Source organism: Temnothorax nylanderi, unplaced genomic scaffold (genome assembly GCF_030848795.1).
Source record: "Temnothorax nylanderi isolate EJ_2023f unplaced genomic scaffold, tnyl_v1.0 TNYL_tig0064_pilon, whole genome shotgun sequence".
Lineage (NCBI taxonomy): Eukaryota > Metazoa > Arthropoda > Insecta > Hymenoptera > Formicidae > Temnothorax > Temnothorax nylanderi.
In genome coordinates this window covers 409,840-434,784 of record NW_027249126.1, presented here as the reverse complement: position 1 = coordinate 434,784, position 24,945 = coordinate 409,840, and the positions used below count along the sequence as shown (strand labels likewise).

At 38.5% G+C, this 24,945-nt stretch overlaps 1 protein-coding gene across 1 annotated transcript in view; it reads left to right on the top strand.

The window, feature by feature from the left end:
• LOC139773552 (RNA binding protein fox-1 homolog 2) overlaps positions 1–24,945 on the top strand; it is a 256,877-nt gene that overhangs the window by 35,944 nt on the left and 195,988 nt on the right. Inside the window, exon 2 of the mRNA XM_071708067.1 lies at positions 10,683–10,726. The gene's annotated coding sequence lies outside the window, so the exon portion shown is untranslated. The remainder of the gene's footprint in view (positions 1–10,682; positions 10,727–24,945) is intronic.

The following is a 24,945-nucleotide window of genomic DNA, read 5'->3' as shown; positions in this document are numbered from 1 at the left end:
AACTAATATTTATTTGCAGCTATATGAATAGACATTTCTTGTAGGAGTAAATGTTTAAATAGGAAATAAATTGAGCGTTTTGAGATTCTCATATCGCGGAATCTATAATAACGTGTATTTTTGATACAAATGTATCTATCAGTTTTTAGTTGAACTTATGGCATGATATATATTTTAAAACTAAATGTTATTAGCAATTATAAGTGGTGTAGAACTTTGTTATCATCATCACTTTTGGCGCGTCTCGGAAAATAGCGTGTCACTTGATCGTTTCGTGCTCGTACCAAAAGCAGACTTTGAACATTCGCTACTTTGTTTAACAAGTTGTGCGTATATCGGTGACGGACGCCGGAAATCTTGTCATCCCGGCGATAGTGTTTCCTATCCTGGGACTTCCACCGGGTTACTCGTGTTCGTGACACGGTTAAACAAAGTTTCACCGTGAAGACACTTTTCTGTGGACATTTAATGCTAATCGCTACCGAGAAATTCTGGTCGAATTAAACAATGAAGGCTGATCCCTGTCTCGCGACAACAGCGCGATATTGTTTTCCCAATCGTAATACGTCCCACGACTGGATGTCGTCACTTGTCCGGACTTCGACAAGTGATAATTTGAAATTCAAGAACCGGGTTGTGCATTCGTAATCAGTAGACGCCCACGTACTTTGAAAAGAAAATCTGATACGTTCGATAAACTTGCGATTCGAGCTATGGTTAACTTTGACAAAATTTTGCACGAGTTTTTGAATTCTTCGACTATACTTTTATAAAATTATTCTTAGAAAATTCCTGTAAGAAAAAGATTGATTAGACTTTTTTTACAAAAAAAATATTGTTTATCTATATAATATCAAATATAATTAAATTTTATTGTTTCCACTGTTAAAGCTCTTTATTTGTACAGACGGAATATTTTTGTAACAGATATCAGATGTATGTATCAGCAAACGTATTTTTATAATGTAATATCGACAGATATTTATCATAACTCCGAAATGGAGAAAGTCGTCATTTAGAAGAACGAGGAAACTTTATGTACTCGAACGACGACGCCCTAAACTTCGCTGAAGAAATCGGTTTCTGACAGAAACAGAGAGAGAGAGATAGAACGGGGAAGGGGGAGGGAGAGAGGAGTGGCAGCATCGATTTGGCATTCCGCCAAAGGAGCGTACTTTAATATCGCGTGACACTGAACGCATATGTATATGCAAGCAGAAAGGAGGAGGGCATCAGGAATACGTTAAGTTATCGCTGTGACAAGCGAACTTCTCCACGTAAATCACGAGCACATTCCATTCAAATATTACGCCAGTGACGCGCGTTGACACGTGTTCGATCAATCGATGAAGCTGTCGTCGATGAATCACGAATTACTCTTAGAATATATTACTAACATGCAAGGATGCATGCACGCGCGCGTGAAAACTGAAAGATGCAAGGTGCATCTTCTTAAAGCGACTTATATCGAGATGTATTGAAAACGGAACTAGTATTATACAAGTCATATCCTGTCTAGAAATGAAAAAAATGAATAACGTCCTTTTACATAGAACATATTCAACTCCGTATTTTTAATATATAAAAAATCTATTTCAGTGACTTTAAAATGCGACGTATTGATTTTACGATACTTCGCTTCAAACACCCCGTATTAACTCTGAATTTTACCGTGCAAAGATATTTCGTGTCGAGTCTTCGCTGTGTGTGATTGGGTAATACATTTAATTAATTCTGTAACTATTATCCGAGCACGGCGAGAATTGCTGCTAGTAATCAAATCGCGTCGACGTACACGCGACGCTGCTGCGAACAACAACAAGAGAATTGGGTTACAGTATATTATTGTGTGGAATAACGCGGCTACTAATTTCGGACCTGTTCCTATCTCTCCGCGCTACAGTTTCGATTCCTCGATACGGTACGGCGCATGCTATCGCACACGCTCTCGTGGGAGGACACGCTAATAGAGAAGAGTAATCAATATTCTACGTTCATTTGCGAGCGAGCAAACTCATCCGACAAACTTGCCAAGTTATTTAAAAATAAATAACGCGTTCTCACTGCAACAATTTTGATAATATTCTTACCGCATAGCAGATACGATATTTTTATGTAGCGAGATTTCTACGAAATTGGGTTATGCTGAGTGGTGCACGAGAAATATACGTGTTTTCTTCGGGAAAATACATTAAAGATTTAATATATTTTTCAACGATAATCAATTTGCAAGCCGATTGAGTTTACATCGACGTCATAAAGCATCTGATCGCTTCAACGAAATGAAATATGGACTTATAAGACGTCGCTTTTAATGTAAAAATACATTTTTCTTGAAAAAAAAAGAGAACATATATTTTACTAGTTAGTTCAATTACTATTAATTACTTACTGATATCGTTATTTTTCGAGATCAATTTATATCTACAAACTCGATTAAATTCTAAAATTGTAGGTATTAATTTACATTTGTATCAATTACATTTGTATAAAAGTTACTAATTACTAAAATTTTGCTTTTTATAACATTCTGTTAGCTTTTGGATAACCATGCATAATGAATATTCGAGTGAATAAAATATTTTGAAAATCTCGTTACTTATAATAGCTGCACGGGTATTGAGAGGGAAATTTGCAGCTGACAATACATATTTATCGCTTGGATTGTAGTAATTATTCTTGCTAAAGTTGAGTTCTGTCTTCTGTTTAATTAGAAGTTTGCGTGCTGTCTTGTTACGTTTCTTCGCTCGGCAGAGTCAGCGCAACTTGTACTTGTGCACGGCAAAAGTTGCAAGTTTCGTTCGATGCGCCTTCTACCCGGAGGATACGCAACTTATATCCGCCAAATTTGCAACAATGTTCGTGAATTTCCGAGGCAGGCCTATACCTCACCGCCGCAAGAGTTACGATGTACTCGAAGGACTAGACCAGCTAAATTTATAGCTGGTCGAGGGAAGATTGTCGAGCTCTTCGTGGCTTTGCCAAGACCGCTTTTGGAGTTGCATTGATCTTAACTTCCCGTATGTACATTCTGTGTAAATACAAGCATTCGAGCTACTTGTCAAATGTTGTCTGCACGAAATAGACGGAGATTTACGACCATAAAGAGAAGAACTTAAGCAGCGCTTATAGTAGGATATATAAGTGGATTTTTTTTCCAAATGTTTTATGTAAAAATTTTAATCTTTAATTTCTTAAGTTTCTTCGTAATTTACGCGATGTCCATAAAAATCTGTCTGGAATTATAGTTCGACGCGTATCTTCAGAAATATATCTCGCATTATTTCTTTCGCAAAGTATTGCTGGAACAATTTTGAAATGGAAACAGCTACGCCGGCGACAAATAAGCTCCGTGCGATTTCTCGTCTTCTTCACTGTTAACAGGCTGTCATCTTCGACTCTCTAATCTCGGTATGCTTCACTTCTCGAGCGCTTTCCAATTTTCCCTCTCTCGTGCTTGATTGAGGACTACTTCCTTTCCCGCGACTCTTGCTTCGTGCCGCGATCGATTAATCGAAGGAGCAGTGATAAGAGGTCCGGTCGAGCGGTGGGGCGGGCGGTTCCTGGCTCTCTGCCAAAAACGAAAGTTCCGCGGTCACGGCGCGGCGCATCGCCGCAGAAATTTTCGGGACGCGAATCGTGTCGCAACATCCAAACTTTTCGCATGCCTTTGGGTGTCGTTAATTTCGGAAATTTCCGTGACCGGGAGCGCACGTGTCCCTCCGCAATTATACGTTTAATGGCGGTCACGATAAATGCACGGTTTTATGCGAAGCACAATTGAAAATTATTACGACATTAACTAGTTTGAGGTATACCGTTATGAACTGGCTTTAGCCGTGGCTCAGAGTGCATCTTAGACTTCATAATCGCGGTAGACTTCATTGCCACAGGTGTGTAAGCGTATGAAGTTAGCGCGACATTCTGCGAATTTCCAAAAAAGATATTAAAAGTTCTAATAGCACTTTCCATAGTTCTATACAGTTCCTGATAAAAATTAACAAGAATTCCGTGTTTCTTGTGTTAAAAAATCGAAATTGAAAAAAATGTGCACGTCATTCACGATGTTATATCGATCTTTAAACGTGTATATCATTGAATTGCTTCATGAAGCCGTTTCTAAAAATGAAGCGACTGAAAATCGGTTTTTGAGGATTGTTTTGGATCGTGTACGATATTTATACAAGTATTTTTTCCGAACGGATTAAAACGGATATTTATTTGAGCAAGTTTGCACAAATCTGCTTATTTTATAAAGAATGATATCGTATTTCAGTAATGTACCTATTTATAAGAAATTAGTTTCTTGTACGGTTTATATGAGAAAACTATATTTTTAAAGAATTGCACACACGTGCAATATTTAGAAGAAATAGCATGTAAACAATTTTATAGTGGAATTCTGCAAACTTAAGAAATTTCAATTTATATAACTTTTATGATTAAGAAAACATTGAGGTAAAATATTGAATCTTAGCATTAACATAAATGTTTTGATCGTTTATATTATTAGAAGTTTTTATGGGCGATCAATATATAAAAGAAATTTTATTAGCTCAATTAATATTAGTTGAACCAGATTAAATAAGTATTATGCGGTATGTTCAACGTATGCTATTACTTGGCGTGTAAAAAAAGGAGTGGCAATTGCCACTCGTGCTACATATTGTTCGTGCTGTATTGTAATAACATGATAATTAAGTGAGATATAGTTTGACCTTAGGTTTCTCGCTTGCTGTAGTGAAGGCATTAAACTGCACGTTAAATGCAGCTTGATTAATTATTCGGGGTAAATGTATCGACGAGATCAGGAACTAGAAAGCGTTTACTACACGCGGCAGGATTGATGTTTACTCTTTTGACGCTTGGTATTCTATGGTTAAGAAAGTGCTAATTATTACAAAATTAAAGTTTAATAACTTCATAATTCGCGATAGAGCGATTGAATTGTCGAGGCATTAGAATCCGCAAGAAAATATTGGATTTCTGAAAAGAAATTTTAGTTTCCATTAACACTCGTGTGCGTCATTTACACTCACATCCACATTTTGAACTAAACGAATCAAATGTAGCTCGCGAAAGCTATCGCCTGCCTTTGCGTCCACGTTTGCGTTTCGGGCCGCGGATTTCGCGCGACTGTGAATTCCAGCCGAATTTGCAGGTTCAATTATAAAGTTCTGTCTGATGCCCGCCATGTGACAATCTGCGTGGCGACTTAATTCGCTCGCCCGTCCACTTTCGCGGGCACTGTTGCGCACCGAGCTCAATTTCACGGCGGGACGAGCCGCCGCCGCGCCGTCGCAGGGCGAAACGAAACGTGACCCAGTTAAATTTTCCGTCCCCGTACGAGGTACCCCAAGTTGGTTAAGTGACGGCGCGTGGCGGTGCTTTTCAGCGATATACTTTTCAAATTCTGAATCATTGAAAGTTTGGAGTTTATTCAAACACGATAAAGAGACACAATGAACCATTTTGATATAGGTTGAAAAGCAGGCTTGAATACACAGATTGCAAATAAATAAAACTATTCAAGAAACTATTCCATTTGGTATATATCGCATTTTCGATGTTCCGGAATGATTAAAAAAATCGCAAAACTTTGCCGATGAAATTTCTCTCATCAGATCTCACTATGAGCGCGATTATTAAAGGATATGAAGGGAAGTAGGAAGTGGTCGGAGAGCAATAGCTTGTGCAGCCTGTGGAACGTTTCTTAATTAAGTTGTCCCATCGATTCACCCTTGTTGATTCTTCATGGCCCTGATGCGAAATCGATGACATCGCGAGCGGTTTTCCCCCCCGAAAGCTTGCGGAGAAAGACCGTCGCTACCACCGATATGACGCTGGTTTGATAAAAAGTTTGTAGGAAATAGCATTGAGGGAGTAGATCAATTCATCCGTGCAAAAATATTCAGAATTTATATCTAAGGTCTGTAATACACAGAATTTCTGATTTATGCGTCTTGTTATCTATTATATGGATTCTTCGATTCATTTTTAGCATCTACTTTTTTTAGTGAAAATTTTGTCCGATGAAATTTTTCTTTTTTCTTGGCTTTTTAACATTCTACTTTAAGTGACTTTGCAACAAAATTAAAATTCTGTTGAAGTAAGCTGTTGAAACCCGCTTATAAAGTGATGTAATATGTCGTTAACTTGAGAAAACTTTTTATATGTGATTAATGTTACTTTGCTGCATAATTCGTATTTATTACAGGTATAATTACATACCATTATTATTAATATGTATATGCGCGTAATTGCGCCGTAGCTTTATATCGCATTATAAATTTTTAAAAATATTTCTCGCTAAAATACAATTCGAGCATGATTCAAATCATTAATTAAATTCTAAATTAAATACAAGTTAAATGGAATATTACTAGTACAGGATGAAAACTCACTGCTCGTATAAAAAAAGGTTCGTCCAATTAAATTGCAAAAATTGAAATATGTTACTAATGTCAAAATTTGATTTGTATCGTATAGTGTCAGAGTGTCCCAATTTAAACTTGGCATATTGCATCTATCGATCTTTGAAAAACAATCTTTGTGTCATAAAAAAAATGTTTAACTTTTGTAGAAAAAAAATATTGTCGACATCCGCGATAATATAATTTTCAATATAACGGAGCTTGTGGCATCCATAATCCCTTGACGATCGATCTTCACCGGTAGAGATAATACGGTTTTCTTAATTCCGTGAAGATTACTGGCCGGAGGAGAGAACGAGTGGGGTAGAATTAAGCAAATCGTGGAATGGAAATTATTCGAGCGGAGGAGGTGAGCAGCGGCAGCCGCCGCTGCTGCTCCCAGTAGGTTAGACCGGGATGAAAATTCCGCAGTGGCAATAATTCGTGTCCGCGCGGCGCGGCGTCGGATGGCTTTTGCCAGGGATCTTTCGATAAAAATTCCAGGAAAGCCAGCGTCGAGCGGCGCGGCGGTGGGGCAATTTCATTCCTGACACGGAGGCATGTCGCGCGTGTCCATTTGACCCGTTGAACCGGCCGTCGCGTCGGTCGCGTCGGTAGACCGCGGAAAAATGAAATTATTTTCGTCTTCGCTATCGATGTGAAATACGAGGGAGAACAATAGCGGTTTGCAAACGTGGATGGCGGATACCTGAGCGTTCCATTGGAAATTGCTGGATTATTATAATGAGCATTGATATATAGTACTAAAGCGAAAAAGTTATATTCGTTCACCTGGGAAGATGCTTCGACGTCTGGAACATTGTCGTGTTTTTCGGGTTTTCAGAAAGGAACACGAGCGTCAAGAAAGGAGAGAGGGAGAGGAGGAGGAATCAGTCTGCAATTTCCTACAACAATTTCCCACGGAAACGTTGGGCGTTTATTGAGTTCAAAGGCCGTGCAATACTTGCAGATCCTGCCCTTCTCTCTCTCTCTCTCCCCCTCTATATCTTTTTTTCAATTACCATTTGATTCAATTCGCGCGTGCCTTCGAGCTTTGTTACTACGCGAAATAAAGCGGGCAATTTTTGTTTCGTCGAAAAATCGCGCCGATAAATTCCGGCGACTCGTTCCGGCACGGCGCCGTTATTCACCCCGGCGCGGGCGCCACGCCGGTTTTTCGCCTGCAAATATATCGCGCGTGTCCTTCTCCGTTCCCCGGGCGCCGCATATACTCGGCCATTTTTTTCAGCGGCCGGTTTCCAGCGCTGGACCCCTTTAACGACTCGTCCGACACTTTTAAGCCTAACAGGTGGCAGATTATCGGACTCTTCCGACGGAGAGAAAAATATGTCCGCCACCTGGATTCGCCGGGTTTCTTCTTTTTCTTCTCTTTTTTTTCCTCGCGCTTTAATTCGTGTCCCGGAATTTTTGTCCGCTGTACGTAAGGCGTGTGCGTTTGCGTGCGAACCATGATAACAAATTCCTGCATGTTGAATGCACTGGCAATTAAGATCACGTCGACATCTAATCGTGACAGAAACTTTCAACTTTATTCCGAATCGTGTCATTTTACTTTATGTCTCATCTCGTGTACAGCTCGTTGGAAAATGAAACTATTTTGGCAAGACATGGATTTTAAGTGTTTCATTAAAATTGTTTTTATAATTGACAATTGCCTTTCCTACCAATGTGTACTAACATTTTATTCCGTAATGCATTTGTTTTTCAACATACATACAATATAATGTTTTTAAGCGTAATGACAAGACTTGTTGCGCGCATTGTTGTGAAGCTGCGAAATGGACATTTCTATAAATATTTTTTTTTTACGCTGTCGCTCGCGTAAATCTAATAATATTTAATCTGAAAATCGGCTGTTATATCCGCGTTTGCGTTACGTTGCCCATCCAAAATGGGCGATATGAAATTACGAGCGATCGTCGCGCTTGCCGTCGCACTCGATATGTGTGAAGGCGTATGCATGCGGGTATTTTCGAGCTTTATGCATACACAAACGTTCCACGCGGAAATGGAAATGCCTGCGCGATGCCATGCGACTGTTCCGCTTGCGAAATACCTGAATTGAACGCGGACACACCAGCCCCCTCCGTCTCCCGTTTATCCCGGGCCTTGAAAAATCAATTTGTTTTGTAGCGATTCGATCCACACGTTTCTCTCTTATAAAATTCCGCTCTTCGCCGGCGGAAGATTTATACGGCGACACGAATCATCGGATGGCTTTGTCATACAAATTGAGATCCGGTGCGTCCGAGAACGTTCTCTGATAAATGACGTTACGCGGCGGTAACGAGAATACTGATTGTCTTCAGGGACTTATTACGTTAATTATTTCTATATTTGACGAGCTGAAGCGCCGTAGAATACTGTGTATCCACAAATAGAGCATTATAAAATTTGCATAGTTTACGATAGTTACAATAAGTATAAATCTCTGTTATCTTAAATTTTATTATCATTTCAGAGCAAGGAAATATATATACAAAAAGTATATTTTTCTTATATTATAAAATATAACTCTAATTTTTTATTCTTTATGTAGTTTTTATGTAAATATATACCTATATTTTTTCGATATTGAAGTCGAATTTTAAAATAATATAAATTAAATTAAAATTTAAGCTAAGTAATCTCTGCAAAGAGAAACGCGGAATATTTATATACGTGATTAGATAAAATATTTTTTAGTTTTTCCTGGCATATTGAATAAATTAATAAATACAACGCGATACATTCGAGCGTTGGTCGAAGATATTAAAGAGCACACAAAACCGATGATAGTTTGTTGTCATCTGTACCGATGTGTATCTGCAAGAACTGCATTCTCCATTTTACAGTGTTTTACCATCAAACTCACGCGCACGCTAAGCGCCTCTCGGGGTTTAATAAATGATGTCACGTGGGGAACACCAACAGGAATTAACTGAAACGAAATACGACGAAAAAGGATTAACGGCGGAACAAAACCTTAGTAATCCTGAATCCTCTAGCGCGTTACCGGATTGGCCGTAGAAATTTATTTTCACGTTTTCTCCGGGCGAGCTTTCTCCCGTTCTCTTCCACGCGATGAAATTTTTAGTACTGTTTCAGAAAAATGTTGTGCGCTTTGCTACGTTCGTTGGCAGGTTGAATAATGTGATAAACAAGATTTTATTCATGAGATTAATACAAGTATCCTTGTGCCTGCAAAATGCATTAGTGCTATAATTTTTATTCATTAAAAAACTAGCACGTGACAATTCTCTCGCTGGTATATCTGTTTCTCTCACTGATTAAAAAAATAAAAATAAAAAACTGGAATTATAATGACTCTACGGTTGCAGAGAAAAATTATAATATCTCATTTTTTGATATTATTTTAATTGTTGCTACAATATTACGACTACTTTTGTTTAGTCAATTTACGACAGAGTGCGAACTTTTTTTCTAATTTAAAGGCACATATCGGATGTATCATTCAAAATCAAGCAGAACTAAAACAAACTTTCCCAATTGCTTCCGACGCTAGCGGCGATAAGAATTTAATTTTAGCAATGGTTAGTTATATGAGAAACATGTCCTCCACATTCTAGCACTCAATTAAACTGCAATGTTTCCGCGAAAACTATTTCGCTTCGCGGGTATATACGAGTTTCACTTCCTGTGTCCATTCGTCGGGTGAGACACGAAGATGTCCTCTGTACTAATGTACATTCCTTGTCATGAAAACCAGCTTAACCGATATGTGATAATTTGTTTGCTCAAACTCGAGTCCATACTACTGCTGCCAGTCTTCATTACTTTGTAGTTTTGATATTTTTCTTAATTATACAATCAATCGCATAACTACTTCAGCACAGTGAGATAAACCGGTACGTCACTATATTCAGAAGATAAATCGTGACACATTGCGTCATGTATGTACGATTACTAATAAAAAATATAAAATAAATAGAACAATTGATAAAGCGTATGAAAATGTTCTTGTTTTAGAATATTATTCTTTTGCAATTAGGAATATTGATCCCAAAAGATTTGCTTTTCTTTCCTAGGTACATTGTACAATTATAGACGCGATTTGTTAGAATCTACAGATCTGTTTATATACAATAGACCACTTTATCACATTTCACAATATACTGTTTCAACATATTGTAGCTTTCAGGAAATGGTAGCTAATTATTCGCTTGGTTAAAGTCGAAGTTAGTTATACAATTACGCGACAAACTCTGGCGCGACTAATAATAACAGTATATATCTGTATTGTTCCAGATTCGTGCTAGCCTCGTCCAGTTTGACTTTCGTCCCTTCGTTAGGTGAGTAACATCGTTAACATTGTTTGTGAAATCAGGTTGTAAAGCATATTTCGTAGTTTATAGAATAGATCGATGGCACTTACCCGTATGTAATTGAGGCCTCGGGATTTTTGCGGGCATAGTTTGGGAAGCTAACTTTTATCGGAAAGATTTCGGAACTTGCCAAGAATTCGCAATACGTTATTCTAAGCTAGCGCGGGTTTTATTAAACGAGTAAATTTCTGCACGAGAATCATTGAAACGGGTTTTGTCGGTACAAAGAAAATGCATTCGGCGCAGAGGCAACGAGAGCTTGACGCGCGTGTTACGCAGAAAACAGTGACAGCGACGAGAAAGGAGTCGTTAAAAGGGAATGTACAATCGTCGCTTCTTTTCACGGCGGGAAAACGCCGCCCTCTAACACAAATGCGAACGCACGCGGTCGCTGAAAAACAAAAAACAAAAGCACGGAAAACGAGAGAAATATTTATGTCGTATCTTGTATCACGTATAGCGATAAATCCGTCAGATGAGTTAATGGTTACAAATACAACTCCGAGGTGCAAGTTTTACTCACCTAAAGAACTGATTTTATTGTTTAATACGCTTTAATTTATGTTTAAAAGTCTATATTGATCGTACAGAAAATGAAATGAAATAAATTATGAATTGTTCGGAATTTTTGTAAGACATATTTTTAGATTTCACTTCATTATTAATATTGGAAGTATTGCACTGATTTTATGTACATTTTATATGGCTAGTTAAATTTTATTTCTACCTTACGTTTATATTGAATGATATTTCGATATTAAATAAGATTCAGAATCTGATATTCCTATTTAGTGTTAATATTGTATAGCGATGCGTTATAGCGATATGTATTGCATTCGATATCGCGTGTCTTGTTTGAAGAAAACCTTTTCCCTGTAACTTTGAAAAGGTATCGAGTATAACGAATACTCTCAGACGGGATTCTTTCGCGAAGAAAAGCACGCAGCGCAGAGAGAATCGTTAACGATCCCGTATGCCAAAGGGATCGTGAGTAAAAAGCACGTGTGCAAGTGCGCCGTGCTCAAGCTTCGCGTGCGCGTATCGACGCGTGTGCATTACAGACAAAACCGTGAAAACGGAAAGAGGGATGGCGCCGCGGGGATGAGGATAAGGCGAAAAATCGGATGGTGGCGGCGGCGGTAGGGTGGTGACGGATGGAAAATGCACTCAGGCTCTCCCGATTCAACCGGCCACAGCGGTAACGTAGCACTTTTCATCCCGCGATCGATGCGTGACTGCCGCCACCGCCGCCGCCGTCGCCGTCGCCGTCGCCTTGAAAGCGCGTGAAGGAGCGACGAGGAGGATGACTGGCCGAAAGAGAAGTCGGAGAGGAAGTGAAACGCGGTAGAGAACGAAGAAAGGTTGGTGGATGGGATGGACGTGCACCATCTTGCACTCCATTCCGCGGCACTTCTGCGTCGCCGCCTTCGCGCCCGTCTTGCTCGACGCCTTTTCTTTCTTCGCTTTAACTCTTCTCGCTTTCTTTTTTTTTCGCGCACGCTCGCCTCTTTTCCGCCTCCCTTACTCTCGCGCACTCTCGACGGCGAGCTCTCGAGGATGAATCCCGAACTGCCGGGAGATTCAGGACTCGGAATGTTGCGACTGCGAGCTTACACGCATCGCCGGTTATGGGGAGAGAAACGAGATTCACCTAGTCTTTTATGAAGAGAGTAGTTCGTACAGCCGTTTCTCGAAATTCCGACGTCTTGTCTCGCTTACTTCGCTACGCGGAGCCCACCGCGTGCGATATCAACGAGCCATATGCGACTACCTTCGCATCCCCCTTTGTGGCCGGGTTAATAGATAAAATCGCTCCTTTGCGCTCGACCAATATCCCTGTTCGGAGCTTTCGTGACCCTCCGACGATGTGGAGGCACGATAACCCGATAATAAACGATATACGTGCGAAGGAGTGGCCTGTAGTAACGTGGGACGTATATTTTATTTATCATTTCTCGAAGGTCTGTCGGAATGAAACTGACCTTACGCGTGTAGTTTCAGTGACCCTCTTAATATAGACTCGTTTCAGTCATTGACACGAAGGGTGGCGTTTTTCGCTATGAAATGTTTCTTCATAATTACGAAGAATTGCTCGAAGCTATGTTACTCTCTTTAAATGGAACAATTTCCTACTTAAAATTTAAGTGCTTTGGCCTGTGTGCTATGTCATAATCATTAACATAAAGGACAATTTCAAAGGGCGTCTTATTACTCGAATGTTTTGTGACACGATAAATTATAGCAATTAATTTGTATATATAGAATTTTTTATCCCGTTGGAAATATGATTGCGTTAATTTTTTTCAAACGATTTAATAGACACGTAATCGTGAAAATCAATTTCATGTATTAATTTATGCATACTTCGCACGTTAAAGCTTACAGGTTCAAGAACAAGTTTGGTCTGCAATAGCATCATAAAGCGAAGTATGACACTTCCGTTGAATCGAGAATACGTTATCGAGTCGCGTTTACTTGTTACTTCATGCAAACTTTGCGCGCTCCCCCGGGCGGCGTAAAGCTCCAGTTTAAACGACGGTATGCGCGGAAACAAACCGTAACCGGGTTTACGGGTTGATAGTAGTTGAAACCCCCTCAGAGCCATCGATCTGTTCTCGATGCATGAAATTAAGATGGCCGTAACGTTATGAACGCGTGACTTCACCGACTTCACCGTACGTTACGTTGTCAGGGTATTGTTATAGTTGGTCGGAGGATCTGCAATGCAGACTTCGTGCCGCCGGTCGAACGTGTTACGAGCCACTTTCACGGATAATAAAGAAGAGCTTCAATTACAATTTGTAACCCTTCTCACATAAAATTTTAATTTGCGTATGAAAGATCATCCTGGACTTTTTTAACTAAAGGGATGTAAAACGAAGTTAAGAGATTACTTTATGTACTTCGTGTAGATAATTCTAAATGATTTTCTTTATAGTTTTTAAATTGAGATTGAGTCAGTTTTTTGAAAATATTTTTATTGTTATTAGTTACATCGTTAATTATTTTTAATTAATTTTATTTTCAACGACACTAAGAAGAACGTCTTATTGAACGTGGTGTGATATACAAAATGTCCTCTTCAAATAATTCATCGGAAAAATATATACCCATAAAGTCGGTCGCGCAATCGATATTTTCACATAGAAGAAAGCAGGTTTTTCTCGTTGAAACTTTCTCAAGAAACAAGAAAGAATGGTTGAAAAACGAATGGAAATAACGTGTCTGATCCCATCAAGCTTTTTTCCAATGTTCACAGGTAGGTTCTCGTGCGTGTCAGTCGACAGTATTGATGCTAATCATTATTCTCGCCAAATAAACAAGATTCTCTTGTTACGCCGAGTTTGTTGAACCGTCAGAATATTATGTCCTGTGTTGGCAAAATGTTTTGTCGTCGCACTCTAACAGTTTGGGGAGTTTAGACTACCGCAGTTACTTCCATTTTGGAGATATACCACACGCACAACAGTCGCGTAGTACAACAGTCAATTTGCGTTAATTGCTTCGTTAAAACGCGACAAAAAAAACATAGAACTTGCTGCACGAAATGCTAATTAAAAGTAATTGCAAAGTCTCATTGCAAACTGATATGATCGATATCGACATATGTCTCGGCATTGAAACGATAATTGAGTTATATTTTTCATAAATGCGGTAAAAAAGTATACGTTGTCGTGTGGATTGATCCTTGAAGTTCTGCATTTGTAGTGCATGTAAAAATATGTATGTTGCTGTGATGAGTGAACGAAAGTAGGAAAATAGATTTTAAGATTTGCGCGAAATGGACGAACAATGAAACGAACGTATGTCACGATAGTTTTTTTACTCCCTTTATCATCGTTTCACCGGCATGTACTTAGTATGACGGATTCATTGGTATGCAAGTGCAACGTGACGTTCGGACAAGGAAGGGATGGCGCCGCGAAGCTCGGGCTAGAAAACTTTGGGCGAGATCGCGCCAGCGACTCGCGCGAGAAACTTTACGAGAGAGCGAACTCGTTTAAGGGTTTTTCATCTCCGGGGAGATAGATGTCCGCTGCCTGCTACCGTGGCAGCAGAGAATCGAGTTTTTGCGCTTAAACTTTAAGCGAAACAATTTCATTCGGCCGTTTAATTCGCGACGTTTGTTACGTCAGCGTTTACCGGGAGATTACATATTTTCCGCCTCGAAACTCGCGCGCTGGTTTAAGAAAAATCGTGGGAAACTTTTCAACGTTGTAGAATGACGTACGCGGCATGATACACCGACGATGAATTGCTCGCTGGAAACGTTGGACATACCTGGATTTAATGTAAAAGTTATTAAAAGTTGAAGCTGCAGGTACCGAGATATTTTGCAGACTAATTTTGCTGCGACGAAGTAGAAATATTTATGATAATATACAAGTATTCATTAATTTCTTACAGTTATGACGCAGTATAGAAATAGGAACTGTTTTCCTCTGTCTGCTTATTTTTCTCTCATTTTTTCTTTTTTTTCTTTTTTATGTTTTTGTTAGTAATTTTAATAATTATTTTCTGTACGTTTTAAAAATGCATTACCCGCGTTTTCTGACATTGGTGGATTTTACAAGCAATAATTAAATGAAGCTGAATACGAAATTATATTATATTAAAAATGCTATTGTTAGATCAGTTTCGTTTGGATAGTTATAACATAGCAGAAAGCAGTCACTAGTAAAAATATAAAGATTGAATTTCTTAGCAAATTCTTTTTTTCAGTTTTTTGTCTCGCTTGTTTTCCGTCTTTTGAAAAATTCCCTTGCAGGACGAAACAAAAGTTATACCGAGCACGCTACTAGGACGATAACGACGCTTAAAAAGCATTGCAACATGCTTTATTCTTTCCGTAGAAAGAACTTTTGTCTTGCTTTTTCGAGATAGAATCTTTAAGTATTTAAAATTTTTTCTTTTCAAAGTGAGTTGTATCACGAGGACAGCATCTCGCAATAAAAGCACTTGATCTATTATGCTGTGTAAGAATAGATAATCAGTTCTTTATTTTTATTACAATAAGTAATTGAAGAGATATCGCGATGAACGAAGTAAATACTACAACGTGGAAAATAAAGTCTAAATAATTTCAATAAGGAAAAGGATGAAAATCTATTGGTTTTTAGAATATTCGTCAAATTATCTAAAGAATTTATACATGTAGGAGTATATATGATAAATTTGTACGCTTTGTATATGTTTTCTTGAAATGACTGTCAGAGCTTGACTGTATTTGATCTCTCTCAGAACACCAGTGATACGCAAAGAACAATCGCACAGTCGCGTGTCGTCATTAATCTAACGTCATAATAACAAGATTGCCATGTACGTGCTTACTATATTTACGTGACGTATAATTCCGCAAAACGGTATTGTCTCGCATGCCGTTAATAAACTTCTTACCGCCGAAACTCGTCACGTACCATCGTGCGCCTTCGCGAAATTTTCTACTTCACCGTTTGACACGCTAACTTTCGCCGTTCTAAACGTCTGGGAGTTTGCGCTCGAAATTGCACGACTACGTTCTGTATACAAGTTTAATGATGCATTCATTCGACTTTCGTTCATCGAGTTAACATTTGTATGACATACTTGGTAATAATGGCGGACAATTTATTTCTTTCATTCACCACTTTCATTCGTCACTTGTTGCTCCGTCGGAAACAATATGTTTTAAAAAAGGTGAACAAGCGATGTAATTTACCTTCCGGATTGAAATAATCTATCATTTCATTCTTTCAACACCGAGCCTTTATTTATCACGAACAAAATTTGAAATCTGTTATAACTTGTTTCTACATGATAACAAATTATATTTCGGAAATTTTACATTTATATGAATGGACCAATTTTTATTTGTCATTGATTAGAAATAGAATGAAAAAAATGATTTTTATATTAAATTGCTTTTTATTTTATAAATTGTACAATGCTCAAATGGTCGATAAATTTTCTATTATCTTCAGAATTATGACATTTTGTTTGAAGTATTTTTTTTATAGTGGTTATTCTCTGTTGAAATGCAGATTACAGATTTTAAAATAATTGTCATTGCTTTCTATGCCATAGCAATTTTTTCCGTTCCGATTAATTCGATTTACGTAAATTCAAAGTATAAATTCTGCTATGTCTACCTCTGTAATTCTATTTAAAGTAATCTCCTCCCCATAAACTAATCTTGAAACAGCTGCGAGCGATGTTCCCTAAGTAATTCGATCCATTTTACTTGGGCCACAACCTCTGTTAATCATGGAACAATAATACTCGTCCGATACCAACGGCACACGGCTAATTACGCGATTACTAATTGGTATGGCATCCTACGAGCGGGCCTGTCAGTCGGGCAAACATGTTGATTCGCGTAAATACATCTTACAACACGCACACGCTTTTACACGGCCTGTAGTGTATCGATTACGCGTGCATTCGCGCTCGCTCTCATTCCAGGTAAAATTAATGCGCGCCTATATTGGATACGCGCTCCCGGGACTTATTAATTTCGCGAATCATGGGCCGAGTGACAAATTTCGCTCGTTTTCTCTGATTTCAGCGCCATTTGCGCCGATTATATACGGCGGGCTCGAATTAATGAACGCAGTTTGCCGCAATCCGCGTTTATGATATCGCGATATGTTTGTTCCGCATTTTTCGAAGGCCAACAAACGATGGATTTAAATTTAGAACGCGGCGCAGTTTTAATGCTGCTTTCAATACCTTAATCTCGTGTATATTTTAATAAACGAGTATTTTAATTACCGACTGTGCGAATGGTCAACATCAGAGAAATATGAAAATCTATCGAGCGTAGTTAATAATTAAATTATTGATACCAATTCTTTTCCTCGCAATCGCGTGTACGAATTCTTTTATCCGTATTATTTGTTAAATTGCAAGATAGAACGTGAATAATCTGAGATGTATTATCATGTTTCGTTTTGCCAGAGATAAAATAAAAATGATAGATATAATATTGAAAATTACAGTGATATATCGTGTTGCAATTTATCACGTCTTTCTACCAAAATCACGTCGTTTTATCGAGATGTAAAGTAATACAAAAAAGCGCATAAACGTGGACGCCGCAACTCTCGATAACCGTCTACAGTTTCACTGTCAATTACACTGAATGAATGAGTTGATATTTTCTCTGTTTATTCGATGCCGGTGGTATCTGCCTTCAAACGACACTTTTACAAGCATACATGATCGATTATGCTCTCAACAGTCGACGCATATTACACTAGACTTTGCAATTTGTTCATGTGATTTATTGTACTGAATAAACAATCGCGACATTTATACAAATATTAACGTTACATATTGATTTATCAAAGCTCTATACTATATTGGCGAACACACGCGTTGCGTTTTACGTGGAAATGAGTAGATATTTGGTTTGATACATATTAATAAATATTTCAAGTATTGCGAGGAAAGTACCGGTTCTCGAATAATGTGCAATAAATTGCTTTTCGCCTCTAAGTGGAAAAAGAAGCGGGAAAGAAAACGCGCGCATCCATCTAGATGTTAGGAGTTTCGATAATGGAAACTTAAAAGACTGAAAGTAGACCATAGATCTACTTGTTCTTCGATGCCAACGCCCTAAAATAAAGACAAGGTGCAGCATCTGAGATATTAGAAAGTTTTTCGCGTACGAATTAAGAATTTCATGTTCCATTATTGCCATTCTATTATTGTCTCATCATTAATATACAATATACATATTGCATATATTTATATATTATATACATATATGTATATGTAAACATCGTCGTTGTCTGTGTTCGTGCAATCTCTTTCATATAAATAGGTAAAGTATCGACGTAACTCACTGGAATATTAATCGTCACGTTCGAATGCGCGCCGTGCCTGGCGGTTTCCGAGGATTCGCAGATGTAATATGCGAATAATTTACGTCTCCAAAAGCGAGAGAGATGCGCGCCTCTTTGTGAGCGCTTGACGGAGCGCGTATTTACACACAGCCATACGCACATACACACGTATTCCGGTCGCGTTATCTTGCGCATAGTACACGAAGCGGATAAGCTTTGGCCGCAAGCTCCTTTGATCTGTCCCATTATATGCGCCAGCTTTCTGCAGCAGCCTCCCACGGGCGCGCCGCGCGCCGCGTCCGGTGTACGACTGTACGTTAAAGCCGCAGAAAGCAATTTCGCCCGATAACTTCTTCGATTAGGCGAAACGTCGACGGCCGCGCGGCACACGGGACGCAGAGGTCTAGAATTATGGCTGTCGCGGATGGTTGCAGCGGCGGAGGCGGAGGCGGAGATTTTCCTGGTTTTGACGTGCTCTTGTGCTGCTTGAGATAATATTCCATCTTGGTGAAACGTCTGTCAGCGCAACGTAATACGCTATTCGACGTTCAATCAACGCCACAACGTCCGATTTGTGCTGAATTAATTTGTGTATTCTACGAATTTATCAGAACCATTTGTTAGTGTACCTTGCCGATTAAATTACGCACAATTTTGCGTCAAAATCGATAGCAAATAATTAACTTTCAATCTTTCTGATTTTTTTTGCATATAATTTTACATGAATACTAATTTATGTAAAGTTTCAACATTACACACATAATCGCGATATTTGAGAGAAGATGTTTGTAGTTTCAGAGACTTCTGAAATTATACGTTTAAAAACTAGAAAATTTTGTGTTTTCTTCAATTTTGTCGGATTAATATCCGAAGAAGGAATAATTCTTTATACGAAATAATCCCGATATAAGTATAATCCTGAGCATAATTTTAAACTTCTTGAGTCTGCTTTTGGGGAGAAATCCACTTTGTTGGATAACTTTTTCCATTATGCGAGATATGGAAAATGCGGTCCACGAGATGTAAAACTGAAATTATATCCCGCGGGGACGAGCCCAGTTTCAAGGTATAGGGAGAGAGAATAGAAAGAACATTTCCGGGTTTTGCTTCGCTTTGGTCGCAACTGAACACGTGATTAAATTAGCCGCCTCTTAGCGAAGAGGAGTGATGCAGTAATAACGTTAGTCAGCAATAATTTGATGAAGGATAGAGATATTTCCACGATACGGCTACTGCGATGTGATATTAATTAATTTATCACTTTCAAATTGAATGATAATTATTATTATGGTCGAAATATATATACAGACCATTCCAAGTAATATATAACTTTTTTTTTAACTGTAGATATTGAAAATTCAATTAAAAATGCCGTTTGTTTCAATGATCTTTAAGATTATAATCGCGATATATAAAGCTGGGGAATTATGAAAAGAATACATTATAATTATTATGTAATTAATATTAATATATTATATAATTAATATTCAGATTAAATGAGAAGTAATATTACAATCACGGTATATAACTATTAAGACTCTTTGGAATTTTATACTTGGAAAAACAATGCATTTAAAAAAGATTAAGACTTTAGTTATAGTATTAGCTTCGTGAAAAGCGTGTTATTTACTTCTAACATCAAGAACAAGTTCGTATAATAGTTTCTTCTTTGTAACACTAGTTCCGCATTCTTCCGGAAAAGTGAGGAACAAGCCAGCTTGTTACACGGAGATCGAAGGGTCGCTTTTATCTGTCTGTTCTTTTTCTCCCTGCCGCCTATACAATGGATTGACGTTAAATCGCGAGTGTCACGCGCAGGCATTTACGCGGCCGGAGCCATCACGGAACACTCTCAATCTCATTCACGACTCGGTCGGAAGCTCCTGAAAAATCGTGAAAAATCGCGACGGGCAACTTCCTTCAATTTTCATTACTCGTAAGTATGTTATGTCTCGGGATAAACCTCGCGATAAATAGAATTTCATCGCACAGAAGTCCTTCGGAATTTTGATGACGCGAAAGACAGTAAAAAATTTTATCGCCGAGCAAAAAATATCCATTTTGTGGCGCGCGGAATGAAGAGACACGTTCTTTGATAAAATTTTATTCTTTTCATGCGCGCAGTGTCTTTTATCATCGGCCTTTGATCCAAAAACGGTTACAACGGTGCCGAATCGTGGAAAAAATATCGCCGATATCGAATTTTATAAAGGTCATCGCGTAGTTTTGCGAATGTAGACGAACAAAGTCTCCTGTGGCCAGCTTGGACAAACGGATAGCTTTTCCATGTTTCGTAAAAAATATTGCGTTTATAAAAGCATCGGAAATGAAATTAATGGACGTGAAATTGGTAATAAGAAATCAGGATGTAACGAGTGCTATGAAACGTTACTATTACTCTTTCTTTTTAATTGAGAGAAACGAAGGACTTGTTCAGTGACGTTTTACGAATTTACCATGTTAATTATAGAGTCCATGAAAGATCACGCTTCTCGAGTGTCGTTCTGCGCATTTCTATCTCGTTTTCTTTGTTCGCAGCGTGTAAACATATCCGTGGTTTTTAACGCGTCCGTTCCATTCTCCTTTGCGCACGCTCTTTCGCCCAGTTCCAATTAGTTGATGCAACAATGCAATACCGCTCCGCACTGCGTCGCATCACAGCGCCATTATCCGCGCGGGTTGAAGTGCCGAGTTTGCGTGGGACATCGACATTGGGTAATCAGTACAAACGTCATTAGGGATCTCCACGAAGGCGGAATTTCCGAGACTGCCATCACAATAATTGGGTGGATTTGCAACGAGCGTGCAACAATAATTCGTCGCAAACATAGTTCGTTAATAGATCATCAATTGAGCGTGATCAGTATGTTATTCTCCACACATCTTCGCGATCTCGATCTTTGCAGTCATTAGATCTTCATTGTCGGGCATTCCTGGAATCAAATCGTTTTAGCGCCGTTTAAAGACTTTTCATCTTGTTCTATCTCGGCGATGGGAGAAAACTTAAAAATACAGCTTTTAGTAAGAAAAAAATTTTTTTATTTACATATAAGTAGAATGTAATTAAAAAAATTAATTAATATATTAACTTACTTTGATATAAATTGAAGAATTTTGGAATAAGATCTTACGCTTGAAGCAATTTATTTATTTCTTTATCGCAATGTGCAGAACGTATATGTCGTAATCTCACGTGTTTACTCGGAAGCGTAATATTTTTCGTCTGCAGCATTTCTCTCAAATTTGCTCAAGTTGGTACGATCGTTAAATCCGTGTTTATGGAGCTTTCGAAAAAGCACGTCGAGTTCGACGCGGCCGCGGCAGTAGAGTCAACAACTGGAGGCAGCGAAAAAGAAGCGAAGCCCCCGCTGCCTCTCGAAGTTGGTTACGTCGCTCGTCTACCGGTAATGGAGTCGAAGAGCTGTCTGATAAGAGAAAAAAAAGAAAAAAATATACATTACGTCCTCGGAAGCAATTGCCAAGTTGCGCTCGAGGATACTCTCTATCGACTTTGTGCCGTCTGAGGAAACTGACAGTTTGTTACTTGTGACTTTCAGTTTCCCGTCTTTTTCATGTCGACCAAAATGCTTCTTTTCCACAAGTAAATATTTCATTAGGCTTCGATTCGATAATAAAAAGTAATGCCAAAAAATAATTAAAAAACACATCGTTGATGATAAAATATTTATTGTGGCAATTTATCCATCTTATACGAGATAGTTCACATAGAATGTCTCGACAAACTTGTATAATTTATCATGCTAAATAATAATTAAATTTTTTAAATACTCTATATTGCAATATTTTCTATTGAAGATATCTTTGTAGTGCAGTTTTCATTTATAATAAATAAATTACCAGCTTTCACTCATAATTTATTTATTATAACGTGTTCGATGTCGCAAACACATTTTGCAGATATCTGACAAAATTCTATTACCAATACATCACATGGGATAAAAAGAAATTTGTTATAGCGTATAAGCTTAGTATTGACCGACGGATTAAAGATGAAAATCCTTAATCGGATATATGACATCTTGACATCGTCCATATCGTCGATGATAGACAATTCTTAGATTTTTAGACGATCGATGATCCTGTCGTTAATGAGAGACACCGATGATGGAAAGCCTTCGCGATCGATCACTCGAAAGCGACGAGCCGGTTGGAAATTTAACAGGACCGTATTCCGTTATCCCTTTCCCTTTAGCTCTCTTTCTCTCTTTCTCTCTTTCTCCTCTGTCTCACCTTTTCTCTCGCGTTCTCGTTAATTTTCCCCGTTTCGATGTCACGATGGCGATCGATGACGGACGAGGCGGTCACGGCGGACAAATAGCTTTCGAGCGGCCTTACGAACGCTGCAGAAACTCGTTGTGCCGGATGGTTGGAAAATAAACTGGAACGCTATTTCATCCCACATCCCGGTCCGGGACCGTGTAGGAAGTTTTCAATAGAGCGCCCGATTGCATACACACGGATCTGCCTGACAATGGACCACTAATTGGAGCTGACGGTTGCGCCGCCAAAATTTCTTACTTGTATGGGAAACGCCGGCGAGATCTGATGGCTGCTTGCACAAACCCACGGAAAAAGTTTTCTCGACTTAACGAAGAAACTTTCCGACAGAAACTGTTGTATCAAGATCTCAATTATTCCAACTGTTTTGTCTCTAAGGAATGAAAGACACGTCGTAACTTCGTTGTATATATCGATAAATGGTTATAGATAAATAGATATTTAAAAAATTAGAAATTGAATATAAAATAGATTTAAATAGTTAAACCGTTGCGAATTACAGAAAAGGAATCTACTATCATTCACGATTCTATTTTTACAGCAGAATTAGTCGGTAATCCCTTCGGATTGTCCCTTTTTATATGATTCCCTTTTACATAAACCCTTTCGATATACGATTCAAATGAAAAAGTTGTGGCTTTTTTAGTCAAGTTGCAATTAAGTAATCAATTAGTTTTTTCAAAAAGCTGATTGTTAAAAAGAAACTAATATTAGCAATAAATTAAGTGAAAATAAACCGACCCAATAAAGCGAGCTTACCATTAAGATAAAGATTTAGGATAGATTGTGAAACACTCTGTAGGGTAGCTTTCCGGAATGCTTCCGGTTCTATCTGGTGAGAGAAATTAAATCTTCGGGAATTAAACGAATTTACAACGGTTCACTTAAGGCGAGAGCGCCGACGTTGCTCATTAGTATATTACCTGGTATTTACTCGACGCTAGAGGGAAAGAGAAAAAGAGAGAAAATACACAGAGTCGCAAAAAGTACGAGCTCGGCTTCGCAAATTCCGTTCATCTTCGTGCGTCGTTAATTTCGCGAGGAAAACGCGATGCGCGCGAATCGTTCTCCGCTCGAGCTATGAGTTATATCCTTTTTTTGCGCAACGTCTCCGTTTACGAATGGAAAACTCGGAAAGCTTGTCATTGAAATCCGCCCATAACACACAATTCCGCTTCGATGGGTTTACGCGTCGATATCTTGTCCGAGATTCGCTCGAAAATTTTACGATCTGATGGTAAAATAATACGTATATGCGTCAAGTCTCGCGATATTTCGCGACATAACATAGTGTTATACATATATGAGCGGGAAAACATAACTTTTGTTCTTACATTTTTTTCTATTTGTCGTTCCTTAAATTTTTTTATGATAACAAAGTTTTACATTTATATATTTATAGTTCTATGATTTTTATTTTTTAATTGTATCTTTCTCATAATTTTATCTTGCTGAAAAGTTAAAAACCAAAGGCAAACAGCATTTTGTTTTCAATAAAACCATGCGTGATAAAAAAATTACGCGTTTTATAAAAAATGAGAAAAGTTACCCCTTTAAAAATTAGTCAAAATTTAACTACGGATTTTTATCACGCGCCATCGAGTTTAATATCATTTGTGAATTTCGGGGCGTTTTAGCGGCTGACCTCGCGGTCGGTGCAGATTTGCCAGATCCGCTGTAATTAACAAGGAATTGCAATTTACATCGCACGGCAACCGGTACATACACCACCCGCGTGTGATCTAATGCGCGCGCGAATACCCAGTTCACGGCGTAACACTCCCGCACATTCGATGCGATCAGTGGTGCAGGGCGATTTGTAAGGTGTTCACATTGTAGCGCGTTAACACTCTCAGCATATCCGCGTTTAACACTGAATTATTACAGATATTTCCTGGTGCAAAGATGTGCCAAATCGTACCGAACTTCAACGGATTCAGATGGGAATGTGCAAACACATTCCTCAACTTGAATCCGATGATATATCGTACGTAACGCTGCGATATGTGCAATGTGAGTTCTTGACAAAATTTTTAATCCTTCGTGAAGACGGAGTACGAT